Genomic DNA, 8,876 nt, shown 5'->3' with positions numbered 1-8,876 from the left:
CAAAGGAATAATAACATTTTCTTGTGTTTCCTGAAGAATGGACTCAACCACTTGAGTCTCAGCAACATATACTTCAACAGTTTCAGGCTTCTTCTTGGGAGATTTCGAAGATTTTGACTCTATTTCATTCTTCTTCGTCTTCTTGGATTTCGTATCTTCTCTATCCAATAGTATGCCAGTTTCAATTGTAGTATCGATAGTATGTAAATATGCCACCAAGACAGAGTTCGACGGATCAACTCTTTTAAGTATAGCATCTGGAATACGAGCCACTGATGGAAAAATTTCAGCACTGTCTGTGACATCCTTCGGATAGTGGTATGGTTGAAAAACTGCTCTTTCTTCATCATTTGGTACTAAAATACCTTCCTTATTGTAGAAATGTTGCAAGATCAAGCTCCAGTATCTTGCACATGAAATGTCATGAATGACATTCGTATGTTCTACACCCTTTTGAAATTCCTTCCATAATTGAGTAGAATAGTCCACTTGAATATCATAATATATGCCAGCAACCATGGCATAAACTTCCATCCTTCCTTTATCAAGACCAACAGATCGCCCAGTCAAACATCTTAGAAAAATTCCAAATAAGAAATTCCAGATTCTTGGAAGTCCAGATTTCTTAAAATCACTAATCTTGGACAATGGTGGCTGATATCCCATCTCATTGAACATGTGAACGATTTGTGGAAAAGTAAATGAAACATATGGAGGCGAATTCGGAATATCAAGAATTTGACAAAATAGTTTCTTGGTTAGCCTGACCTTTTTATCGTTCACCAGATGAAATGTAATCGTATCAGATGCTTTGTTGTATGTTGCAGTCGATCCTGCTTGAGAAAGCCAGGACAATGGAACAGAGAAAGAGTTGAACATCGCTTTAGCCAAAACCGAGTTCTTCAAAGCAACTATGAGCATCTTTAATTCTTCCGAATACTGAGAAACTTCACCCTCCAAGTAGTAGTTTGTTGCTTGAATCTTCATTATTGGCAATGAAGAGGCATCTTCAGTTGTATGAGAATCAACATGAGCAGAAGTCGCCATTGTTAGGGTTTGAAGAAGATGATGAACAGAGAATTTTGGGAAATTTGCTTTTTGATCGCGTAAACGGACAATGAACCCTTGAATCCCATTTTATATGTAACCCTGAAGTTTGAATTTGAAGCGGGATGTGTATTTAATGAAATCCGACGTGGCACCTTGAAAGTCGGACCATTACTGCTGAAAAGTAGCCATGCGTCAAAAAGTAGTTGTCACATCACCTTGAAAACCGGACAGAGTACCATACGTCATTTAAAAACAGCCTGTCTTGTGATCACCAAGAGTATTGTAACCGTCAGAACCCTTCGAATGGAAGCAAGGCTCTTTCACTTTTGGGATGAAAAGCGAAGTCATACGCCAGAAGTTCGAAATCATCAGCCTGAGTTGGTATTACTCAGAACCTCAAGGATTTCGTGAGTGCTGTGTTCCAAAGAATAGAGACGTGAAACAAATATAAGAAAAATATGGGATAGTGTGATGTCAAATTATTGACACAAAAGCAAATTCAATCCCAGGCACAGATTACTTCATTAATCATTAAGAGAAATGATCAATAGCTTGTGTGGGTTCCCGTAAATTACAATCGAATACTTGTTGATAAGTATCGAAGGGCTTCTTTTATAATGCTTCGTGGGTAGTTCAAAAAATTTCGTTACATGTCAACCTAAACATAAGGTGAGAAATTGTAACAGAAGTTACTTGTTTGACCAGTGTAGTCAGTGACAAGTTGGCGTTGAAAAATTTTGAAATAACTAGGACATTCGAATGAAACTCACACGGAAATCATATTCAAAAAAAATTTGTGTTCTGGATCTTGTTGGGTAACAAACATCGTTGGTTTCGAATGTTTGATCAAGACCACGCATTCGAAATGAATATGATTTGAAGTTTCGAATTTTGGTACAGAAACAAAAGTTTCGTGAAAATCTGGAACTTAGTTCCCCGTCAATTCCTTAAAAAAGATAATGAAAATTGGGTTTCACTTTCATCACGGTCTCATGATGTCAGATCATAAACACAAAGTTTTGATATATCTAAGTCTCGATGGGTTTGATCAGAGACCTCTCGGACATATGTCTTCGTGTGTGATCGTGTAAGAACTTTATGGATGAAAAAGATTGATTTAAGACACGAAAAGTACCCCTGTTATGTTTGGACCAAATAGTAAACTCTTAACTCATTTTGAGAAGAGTAAGGTAGCTCAGAGACTAATGTGAATATAAGCCTGATTGGGAAGAAATCTTCGTATGAATAATTTCATTAAGGCTTTCGTACACACACATTGTGTCATGGAGGCTTTGGTCAACATGCAGCAGCATGCTTCTAGGGACAACCTAACTAGTTCGAATGATGAAAAATTTATCAATTCATACGAAAAATGTACTTTACCCTAGTACTGCAATCGTAATTCCCTCTGAATCTGCATGATAATCTACAACAACATACTAAAAAGAAATAAGAATCAAAATATTTTTGTTGTTTTGATTTTTCGAAAATAAAGACAAAACAAACTAAAATCTTTTTGGATTTTTGAATTTTTGAATTTTCGAAAATTGAATTACAAAACTAAATAAAATCTTTTTGGAGTTTTGATTTTTCGAAAATAAAGACAAAACAAACTAAAATCTTTTTGAATTTTTGAATTTTCGAAAATTGATATAAAACAAACTAAAATTGTGACAGTCGTCAAAATTCGAGTCGGTTTTAGATTTGACTAAACTTAGTTGCACATATAGGCACTACAAATACTAGACTTAGTAACTAGAAGCTAAGTTATAACCTACTAGAAACTTGGAAACAATTAGAATCAATGGATAGTGTGCATAGATTTCACATTGATATGTGAATTCTATAACTACTTAACTGTAGAGACTATCCATATTCGGGTCATTCTTTGACTCAAACACCTTTTCATGAATCATATACACGCATCATGCACTTGACCTAGTGGTAGAAATGAGGTCCTAGTCTCGTTGGAACTTAAGTTAGAGTTGAAAACTAGGACTAGTATACTTGATTCCTCAATTTCGCTTGAATCTCGAAACCACTACATAGAATGCCAATAAATCGATAAAAATAAATTACAAACATTATTTTTAACTAGAAAAGAGTTATGAAACTCTAACATAAATTGAAATCTCAAATAATTCAATTTATCTTGATATCCAAATATTTATTAAATCTCAAGACCCTAAAAACCCTAAATGCCCTAAAAACTCACATTTATAAACTTTAACCTTAAAAATTCTATAAAATAATTATGAAGCTTCTAATATTATCTTATAATAATCAAAATTATGAAAATGAATTCAAGGAAAATAAATTTTAAACTATCAACATTTATTCCTAATTAACAAGTTAAATCAATAATTTAATAAAACAAATCATGGCTTAATTCACACTTTATAAAAAAATGGGAAAATTTATAAAAATTGAGGCAAATTTATATAAAGTAAATGGAAGAGGTGGGGAGTCTCTCTCCTAATTGAAAATTCGGATCTGCCTCCCCATATCTCTCCTCTTCCCAACACAAAATCATTCTTCTTCTATCTTACACTCCATCTTCCCTCATTCTCTCTCATTTCTCTCTCACACTCTCACACACATTTTCCCTCTTCCTCCCTCTATGAACCACGAAATTTTACAGCAAACAAGTCCAAGAACACTCATGATGCTCAAAATCTTCATCATCTAGTGGTGTTCATTAAGGTAGAACACGATTTCCTTTCATTTTCCTCCATGTTTTCAAGGTTTTTCTTGCATTTCCTTCTTATTCTACACCTTTCTCTTAGAAAATATGTGTGCATGTTCATTCACTTCAGTTTTGATGATGATGGTGGTAGGATTTCACCCAAAAACAACATGCATGTTGTAAATGGTGAAATCCAAGGACCTAAACCTAAGTCAAGATCATGAAAATGCACTTTTCTACACGTTTTGGTGGAAAATCACCACATGCACTCTAAGTTTTCTTTCAAAAACGATTTTTGAACATTTCAAACTCATGAATGGTCTTCAAACAAACATGCATGTGATGATCTTCAAGTTTAGATGCTAGATCATCAAAGTATGTTGTTAAAAGCTTTCAAATATGTTCATGAAGGATTTATTTCCAAATAAATATCTAAAACTCCTTTTCTGACCAAATCCGATTTTTCCCAGATTCCCATCAACAAAATGAGATGTTCAACAAATTTTCAGAAAATAATTCATTTTTCTCGAATTATTATAATTGTTGAAATAAAATAGGGCAATAAATCATATAAAATACTTTCTGATGTCTATAAATCCTAGCTACATTCGTGGATGACCCCTATGCTAAGAAATGACCCCAAATTAAGTTTCATCGGTTTTTGTTACTGTTTAATATGGTTTTGAATTTTCTTTTTGTTTAGCTCCAATAAATCATAAAAGCACTTTAGAGAATCTTAAAATGATATATAACAATTTTCGCAGTTGCTGCCAGAGGTATAAGACTCAGAAAAATATTTTCAGAATTTTTCATAATGCATTCCTATTTTTCCCCGATTTTTGTATTTATAATGGCCTAAAAATAGAACAAATAGTTCTGCTAATCCAAAATTCATGAAAATTTACGAGAACACCTTGTAGTACATTAGGAGGTTACATAAAATTTTTGATGATTTTTCTCTTCTGTATACTATTTTCTCCTATTTTCTAAGATTAAATACACTTAAATACACAAAATCGGCTTTCAGTATATAAAAACCACATTTGGTATTTTTCCCAGATTATTTACTCTGTAAATGAAGTGCACAAAATCGGCTTTCAATTAATGATTATTTAAGAGGATTAAACAAGGAAAAATAGCAACACTAATTGAAAAATATCTTTTATATTTTTCACAGCTTCTATATATGTAATAACAGTGTTACAAAAATTTTGGACAATTTTGGAAACTGTTTTCTATTTATCTCCATTTTTATTAGAATAAATGCACAAAAATCATAAAAATTGGGTTAAACAGTTTATAAATCCATTTTTATATTTTTCCCAGCTTAAGTATGTGTAATGGCAGTAATATAAGAAGTTTGGGGAATTTTCTTAACTGATTACTATATTTTGCATATTATGAGTATTCACGCACTCCCCTATTTTTGGTTTTTATGTTTTGGGGTGGAAAAGCATGTCCGAAAAACTATTTATTGTTCGTTGTATTTATTTGACTCGTATAAACTTGGTTGCTATGTTTTGCATATTGTGAGTATTCACCACTCCCCTATTTTCAGTTTTTAAATGTTTTGGGGTGGAAAAGCATGTCCTAAACTTTTTATGTTCGTTGTATTTATTTGACTCGCATAAACTTGGTTGCTATATTTTGCATATTGTGAGTATTCACGCACTCCCCTATTTTCAGTTTTTTTATGTTTTGGGGTGGAAAAGCATGTCCCGAAAAACTATTATTTGAATGTTGTATTTAAATTGATTTGTATCAAACATGATTGCTATTTTATTGCTATATCTCTCTATGTATGTCTATGCAACACGGAACATGAGAACTTATCGTATTAAGGCCCTTCCCTTATCTCTAACCATTAACTCTTTGAGCCAATGGTCATTATGGATAGCGCTATTAGAAATTGACAACTACCCACTCGCCCTATTGCTGGAGTGCATGATACCATATTCATCTATGGAACGATAAGCATAGATCTTGATAGGGCTTCAGTCATAGGTTTGGTTGAGACTCATTGTTTGCTCATACACATACAAACTCGTTACTTATTATAGCAATAAACTTGTTTATTAATTATAGCAATGAACTTTGTTTCTCATTACAACAACGAACTGTTATTACTGAAAACTTATATACATGTTTTAGCAATGAAATTGTTTGCTCCTTGTAGCAACGAAATTGATTGCTCATTTTAGCAATGAAACTTGTTTACTCGTTTGAGTAACAAACTTTATCTTCCATGAGAATATGAATGTTGCATCTTATTTGGGCAACATACCTTATCTCTCATGATGACAAAGAACTTTGTTTTTACAAACTTATTTACTCATTTTAACAATATACTTTTATTATTGGAAACTTTTATCAAAACTTTGATTTCAATTCATGGAACCAGTATTATTTTGTTTATCTGTGAGTACTCACCAACTATTTTTATAGTTGACGCTCGTTTTACATGCTTTTTCACGAATCATCGAGTAAGTGGCACTTAGGGACACTTCACTTTTAGGAGCATTCGCATGTGTTGTATTTCAATTTACATTGTAATTTCTTTTAAAAGTTGTTCAAACCCATTGTGAATTTGTAATGATTTTTAATACTATGGTTGGTGTTGTCTTTTAACTTTTGCGATGAAACCCTTTGTACTGCCACGCCCTGTGTTTCCGCTTTAGCGGGGTGTGACAGAAAATGGTATCAGAGCCGAAGGTTATAGAGAATACCGGTTTTCCTTTGGAGAACCACAACTATAGCCAAAAATTTTCAAAATGTTTTTAAAATACCGAACATACTACTAGTATAACTAATTCGAGTACGCATTATTGGACTTTAACTAAGTATAGCCTGGCCAACTATGCTTAATTAAGGAAACTTAATGCGAGACTTGAAACGGTTATAGTAGAATTATGTTCAAAACAATTTTCAACTTAAACTTTTGAAAAACAATTTTTTTTTTCGGTGTGCGTACGGGCATTGCATATTATAGGCATTCATCTAGATACACTTAGAAACTAAGTGCACTTTTATAACAATGCCTTTATTTAGAAATATTCTTATCCCTTATCAAGTGCTAGGTTAACCACTTAGGTTATATCACTAGCCACTCTAAGAGCAATGCACATAGTACTGATAATGGGTATTCCTCGGTAGCTATTGACTTTAGATATAAGGTTAGTAGTTAGATATACACTAGTAATAATCTTAAGTCGAAACCAATACCAATTATCCCTCAATACCTCTTCATCGTCTTCGTACTAGAGTTACAACTATGAAAAAGCGTTTTGATATCGACACGGATGAGAATTGGAGCATCACGTAAGCAGGTAGATGAGTCTCCACTAAATAATCACTTGGATACCATTGGCGGGCATTCCGGATTCAACTCACGAGGAGATACGGAGGTTTAACCCATACGTGAGACCTTATTACTACGTTACGACTTAGCTCTAGGTTGTTTCCACCTTGAGCTTAAAACTTAACATAAGATGTCCCTTTGACCTCTATAAAAGGTCGTAAACTACATTGACACCATAAAACGTTTTTCAAACAATTTTTCTTGTCCTTTATCTTTGGGAAAAAGACATCGGTACTCGTCTTATACTCGCCTTGTACTCGCCTTAGTATTTAGGTACGATCAGCTACACTAACATACTTATTCCTTACTTCTTAATCTTCCATCGAAAAATTATTTCGCTTCATCGGTTTTATTTATCATTGTCAAAATATTTTATAACCACTTCATTCAACTTAGTAGACATTTCCTAACAATGTAAGCCATATTCTCGCTAAAAAAGAAACTTTTGACAACTTGCTTTAATTTAACACTTTTCTTCAAAACTCAATTTAACCAATATTTGTTTTAACATTGCTATTTCAATTTCATTTCAATCCATTTCAATGGATAGATGTGATTTTAAGGGCATATACACCATTTTAAACATTGCTTACCATTTTGGCATGTTTTCGAAAAACTTAGAAACATTTTCTTTTATAAAAGTGTTTAAACTTTATGCTATAAAACTTAAACATATGACGTTAAAGTTCATATTATGTGTAAAAGCTTCATCAGATCTTCAAACCACTTTTGTTTTAAGACTTTTGACTACCTTCTCATTTAGGCATTGTACTTTACTTAAATGTGTTTTCTTGAAACCCAACACGGTATTTTTACAACTTTCTAATTTAAACATGTTTATAAGAAATCTCTAATTCCTATATTTCCAACATACCTCATTTTTTTTTATTTCAAATTAGTTTTATAATTTGTAAAGTTTCTAAAATTTAAAGAATTGAAAACTTAGTGTTCACTTTTAAATTTCCAGTGAGGCACTTTCAAATAAAAAAAGTAATTATTCTTTTAAATATGTTAAGTATTTACCTTATCCGTTTTAACCATTGTTGGACCCCAGTCAAAAAAAGTCAAAATTGTCAGATTTTCAATTGCCATTTGTAGGGCTTCTTCTTTTTCACAAATGGAGTTTAACTTAATATGTAACTTATGAATTTTTAGCAAACCTTAGCAAACACTTTAGAACTCCCACATGTCTATTTAATCATCAATATACATCAAATATTGAAGTTTGAAATATATCTCAACCTGGTTTTAAATCTACCAATAGGTATTGTTCTTATAATTTTAACAATAGCAATCATTGCCGCCGCTATCTTCCTTTTTCTTTCCCCCCGAACTTGATTTCTCGCTCTCATTCTGATTTTAGATCTCGCACGCCATAATATTAACATAATACATCGTCTAACTTTGTTTCTGTCTATTTTGCTTCTCCTGGTATCATGTTCGTATACATAAAGACTAGAAGTCTACCCTTTCGTTTTGAGCGATTAATACGTGTATAGTCATGAGGCATACCTTTGATTTAGTCAACTTGGATATATTCAATTACGCCTTTTATCATATATATCTTGTTTTTATTTTGAAATCTACTATAAACAAGTGATCTTTATTTACATTTGCTCTTTCGTTCTAAGTTCGGAAACTTGATATAAAATGCAATTTTCATTGTATTTTTCCTTATAATTAATACACAAGATGAATACTCTTATGCTTATCATTTTTCTATATTCGAAAATTATATGTGAAGGATATGTTTCCTTATGTTCTTCTTTTCTTTAAATACAT

The sequence above is a fragment of the Lactuca virosa genome, chromosome 4 (assembly GCF_052849685.1).
Source record: "Lactuca virosa cultivar CGN04683 chromosome 4, Lactuca_virosa_CGN04683_v6, whole genome shotgun sequence".
Classification (NCBI taxonomy): Eukaryota; Viridiplantae; Streptophyta; class Magnoliopsida; order Asterales; family Asteraceae; genus Lactuca; species Lactuca virosa.
Note: the sequence above shows the minus strand (reverse complement) of the source record.